Here is a 6,179-nt window from a genome sequence, read left to right on the forward strand (position 1 = left end):
TGGAACTAAAACAGTGTGGCTTGCTTTCATCCCAAGATAAATTAAGTGTATCAAAAGAGGACGCTATTTACCTTCAAGCTGTTCTAACCTGTAAGCTGCACTCTTTAAGCCAGGATCCATGGTATATGGTTATGATAAGGATCAATATCTAGGGCATCACCGCATATATGTGGTCCAGTCAGCTTCCTGAAATATATAAATTCAATAATAATTATATATAAATTACTCTGATGTTCAAAATATTTTTTGAAAAATGTTTTTGTTATTGTCTCCATCGGTATTTAAAATCTACAATTTATGACAGTTAGATTGATGCAACATAAGATATTTTCTTACTAGGACACACTTTAAGGAATTTTTAAGTCACATAAATAATTTTTAATTATATTTTATTCCTGTATTACGTTTGTATCGGGCACTGAGCCGCTGATAACAAATGATACTGTTAAAGTGTTAAAAAAAAAAAATCTCTGATTGAAATATAAGTATTAAAATGTTTTATATTAAAAGAACAACTCATGGTCATCCTGTACAGAAAACTGAATGATAGATAATTTTTACCTGATTGCATGCTCAGAACAGGTGTTCCAAAACTGGACAATGTCATTCCAACCTCCGGATACAAAAAAGATAAGGAGGAGTGACAATAGGAACGTCTACCCCCTCGATCACCGACCGGGTCTCTGATGTCGCAAGCGTCTGGTCTTTTTTGAATTAAAAAAAAATTAGGCCTAATGTATTTTTTCGTCCAAAGAATTTCCTTATATTAAGATGCAATAGAATTAAGTTACTTTTTTGACAATGATAAAAAGGGGGAAAAATGATAATAAAAATCTCAGAATAAACTCGCAGCTTACCAAACTTTCATTAAAAATTAGGCCTAATAGAATTGATGTGATTAAAGTAAGATTCGAGTGTGCTGATGGTGAATAGTTGTGAAGAGGATGTACAGTACTTATATCCGATTGTTGAATAAATAACCATTGGTCAACAAAAGAACTTATTCCCAGGTACCATCACATTGATGGCTCACGCACCCGGTGTTACTGGTGGGAACCTTCCCTGGCAACTACATCGTTACACATTATTTTAAAGGTGGTACACCCTTTCATCGTAATTGCAAGGTGGCGTCCAAAAATCATAACACACTCGGTATCATAAAATAAGAATACGAATAACAGGCCTTAAACAGGAGCTGAGCATCATTCACTTGTCATTATTGGGATAACATCATGGTTGTTCATCGAGCAGGTTGATCGATACCGTATATCCTGATCATTATGTGTCTTCTCTAGAAGGGACTCTACTAGTTCCCCTTGCTGGTTTGGGTGTGTACCCATCTCTTAGATGGGTCGTTGGGCCTTAGGCACCCAAACAGCATTTGGCGTACTTGATATGTATTTATGTAAATAATAACTTTTTAATTTACGATACGGTGGACTAAGTGTCCATAAAAATTACTTCATAGTAAAACGCATTGCAATTGTCATGTTCAGTGTAGGTTCATTTTATTTCATGCATTATTTGGATGCATAAAATTCAACATACATATAAAATATAACATTCACAATATAAAATTATTATAATAGGCCTAAATTAATTTTGAAAAATTTCAAATTATTATTATTAATATTATTATTATTATTATTATTATTATTATTATTATTATTATTATTATTATTATTATTATTATTGTTATTATTATTATTATATTATTATTATTATTATTACTATTATTAATATTATTATTATTATTATTATTATTATTATTATTTATGTTTTGTCGTGCCTGGTTTATGTTAAAAATTAATTGCTTGTGGAAGGAAGGAGAGACGATAAAGTCATGAAACTTTTATGGTATCTACCGTACTTAATTCTTTGCTCTGGCGCTTGTGACATTCACACTCAGTTGATTGGATTTAAATTTCATAAAATCAGAAATTGACTTGCCAATAGAATTATGGTTCACCCTTAAGTTTACTTGTGACACTCACAGTTGTGACTGATAAAGCCATGTTCATCTTTTTTTTTTTTATTCAGCATTCAAAGACAGAATAAAGAATAATGAGGGCGAAATTGTAGTTAAGTTGTAATTAAGCTTAATCTTGAGCCGTAATTCCTGGCTCCGAAACCTTGACTCAGAAGTACCGGGTTGGTGTCCGGCGGGGGATAGTTTTCCACCGAAGTTTTTACTATTGTTTATTTTATTGTACTGTGCTGGTTACTTTTTGTTGTTGTTAATGTACTGTGTTTTTGCAGGACCATATTGTAAAACAGCGGGTAAGTTATCCTGCCTAAAGATTTTTAAAAATAAAAAAATAAATAAAATTGGGTGTCGCTGATTAAAAGTTGTTCTATACTGTACGATTATTTAGACACCGAAGAGGGACCAAAAATTCGGTTTTTGTTTGTCTGTTTTTTTTTTTTTTTTTATAACAATTTCCCCATGATAGCAAGCGCGATGTTCCGGTACGATACCTCAGTAGCAATTTTTGTTTTTCATAATAATAATAATAAATATGTTATATTTATATAGCGCTTAATGCCAACAAGGCCTCTAAGCGCTTCACATTACTACCCCCGGTCATTGGATTAGACGCCTATGGAACACAAACTGTTCCATAAAGTGCAGCAGCTACATCAGCGCATTTTGGCATTTACACTCCTGGGTGGAGAGAAGTAATGTAGATAAAGTGCCTTGCCCAAGGACACAAGTGAAATGCACAGCGAGGGGATATAAACTCTTCATTTCAAAGTAGTCACCCAACCTGCGAACATTATAACGTCAGCAAGCCCCTGAAAATATAATTTTGGTCTGTTCAGATAGGGTTACGCGTCAAGAGATTAGTAACAAAACTGTAAATAATGTCATTTAACTATTATCATCATCATCATCATGCTATCTTGAAAAAGGCCCCTGGGCTTCTTTTCGACATGGGTGTCTGTTCGAGGCTACTTTTGTTTGCAAACTAAAGAGAGGGGAGGGGGGCTACAATTCTATGGTCTTCTTCTCGAGATTAAGGGCTCCTATTCAAGGTTTTACGGTAATGCAATCAGTCTGAACTTTCAGTCTTTTAAGTGATAGTATTTCCTGATGACTGTATTGCACAGTACCGAAAGATTTTGGTTATGCACATTTTGAAATTAACTTGATTATCTGTAGTAACATACAAACTATCAACTTGAGCATAACAATTATTAAATTTAAAAAATGTGTACCCTAATTTTTATACCGGGTAATGATAAAAAAAAAAAATTAAAACACTCCCAGTGGCTGGGTTCTGAAGATTAATGAATATTTGAGAAAAACGTTCGACGGTACGCCCTACATTTCAGGATTCGAAGCCATTAAGACTTCTTAACACTACATTTATTTATTTATTTATCCGTCGTCAGTCACAGGTAGGGCCTACATAGCTTAAGACACATGGATGTCACACCGCAAAGCCAGTGAAACGGAATCTGTACCGGTACTGTTTTCTCTATTTTAAAAGTTCCGGGATTTTCCCAGTCAACACCATTGTACTACTTTCCACCATCCAAAGACAACGAATTACAGGTATACAATAATATATTATAGAAATTACATCTTACAAAATTTATTCTATCTTTAAATAAATGTCTGCAACTGTTAAAAATACTCTCAGTTTTAGGCCTAACAGTCAAACGTTCTATTATTTGATAAGCAATAATTTCCTGAAAATTACACGGACCAATGCAGCCTAACAACTTCTACTACCCAAGGTCCAGTTGATATTGTAGAGTAGCTTATTAGGCCTACCAGTAGCCACGTGCCTAAGCACTGGAATGCTAATGTTAAATAATAGAAATAATGCAAACTATCATAATTACGCCAAACAATGTATTTAAAACTACTACTATTAAACTACTATTGAAAATCAAAATCGATTGCAACTCAATCTTTTTGTCAACTGCAACATAAAAGCACCCCACTCAATATTGATCACGCATGATCTCAATGTCATCCGACGTTGCACGATGAAAGTGTTGATAATTTTGCAATAACGGTAAAAATCACCGACATGGTTCTCCGACTGTTAAATATAGGTTTATACATTGTATTTGCTTTTCTGTTATTACTGTAATTGAAGGAATAACCTATCAATACAGGCCCGTAGCCAGGTCATTTCAAGAGGGGGTTCTCTGGGCGTGGGGTCCAGGGGCCTGCCTAAAGGCCACGGTGGGGTCGGGGGCGAATCCCCCGAAGCCAGAGCAGTTTTTTTGTTTTTAATGGATCTATATAATGTTATAAAAGCAGTTACGGTATGTTTTGAAAAAGATCTATGTAATGAAAAGTTGGTAATATAATAAAATTAGAAAATATTTTCTGAGAATTGGCATGTTTAAATCACATTGAAAGATATAAAAAAGAAACCTCATCGCATAATCAATATCAATATACTCAACACGTTTATTATTATAGAACAAAAAAAAAGCTATTCTTCTTTTTCCTCCTCTTCCTCTTCCTATTCTTTTTATTCTACTACCTCTTGACTCTCATTTTGTACACTGAAAATAATAGTACATGGCTAAAAAAAGCACAAATATTGTCATTACTGACAGGGCCATCGTTAAATTAAGTCAGAGCTCAAAATATAGCATCGTATTCAATACGCCTCATCTGGCATCATGAGAAACTAAACTTTAATTACAATTATTTGTTATATACATACCTAATTATATATACCTAATTCGAAATTATTATTTTAAGACTTTAACATAATACATACTGATTAATAATAGCTGAGATTTGATGCACATTTCAGAATTATTAATCGACGATTTTAGTATATCTTACTGAATATTTATTGTCTACCAAATGAAATATGAATGAATCTTTAGAAATACAATTTCTACAATATTAATCTTGTTTTATATCGATAAATTCTATCTTTCTTTAAAAAAAAAAAAAAAAAAAAAACGAAATTCAGCGCGTCTAGTATTTTCATTCTAATCAATGGCGTTTGTAAATGTGCACTGACGTCATCGTCGAATCCCAGGACTTTCAACGGTAAAGCTGGCCTGCCTGCCTAGGACCCAGGCCAACCAATAATAATTAACAAAATGTATTTTTTTAAATATAGGCCTATGGCGCATCCTGTTCAACTTTTACAACAAAAACCTAGGCCTAGTATCTGTAGTACGTCCTACTGTACTTAGGCCTAGGCCTACACTAGTTTCTGTTCGGGGTATAATTCTGTCCCTAAACGAACGAAGAGCGAACCTAGCTAGTCAACATCTAGGTCATGGTTTGCTGAAGTTGCGTTCAATTTAAATCTCCGAACTTCTGAAGCTGAGAATATATTCTATGAATGTAGGCTTGTATCGCTGGCTACAATTTAAAAACGGGTGACCAAATAATGAATTAGGTGCTAAATTTTGATTTAATGCTGGCTAAGTTAAAAACAGACATCCGTCCGAGTGGGACTCATTCAAAAATTCGAGGGGTTCGCTAGAAAAGGGGGGTTCGCCCGAGCCATAACCCCCCCCCCCCCCACTGGCTACGGGCCTGCAGTAGAATACACTTCTGATCGGGCATTTTGTAACACTTCCATGCGAGACTGTCTAATCCTCATTTTTATTCAAAATTCAATAACGTTCGAAATTGTAGAATTCTCAATCTCTATGTTTAGAGAACTTGACGTCATGCTGAATCAACTTGTGGACATTCACAGCGCATTGAGACTTCGGTATAATGCGCTATACCAAATCCCACTACATTACATTACATTACATTTTGTAAAATTAATGATTGGCATATTTATAGCAATTTTAAATTAATCTTTTTTAACCCTAGAACACGAGCTTCCCGTCCCATAACATTCCTCAATCGAGTAGGCGCTCGTGTTCTACTATTTGCATTCACACATGGGCTGTATATTATATTGCCTTGGTTTGGCTGTATTAGTGGTGTTGCAAGTGAGGCTGACCTGAGCTCTGCTAAGCTGGTCTAACGTTTTGTTTGGGTCTGTACCCTAGCTGCACTGATGAGGCATATAAGGTCGAAACGGATCAGTCTGTAGATATTGGGATTTTTTCCAGTGGATATTTAGTTTATTATGTCATTCTATCAGATTTTCTCTACTGTTCCGTTTTAATGTTTTGCATTATGTGGCCGCTTTTTGTTTTATGGGTTTGTCCCATTTGCCTATTAATAT

The sequence above is a fragment of the Anneissia japonica genome, unplaced genomic scaffold, assembly GCF_011630105.1.
Source record: "Anneissia japonica isolate Jap-2015-1 unplaced genomic scaffold, ASM1163010v1 scaffold287833_len2544123_cov190, whole genome shotgun sequence".
Taxonomy (NCBI): domain Eukaryota; kingdom Metazoa; phylum Echinodermata; class Crinoidea; order Comatulida; family Comatulidae; genus Anneissia; species Anneissia japonica.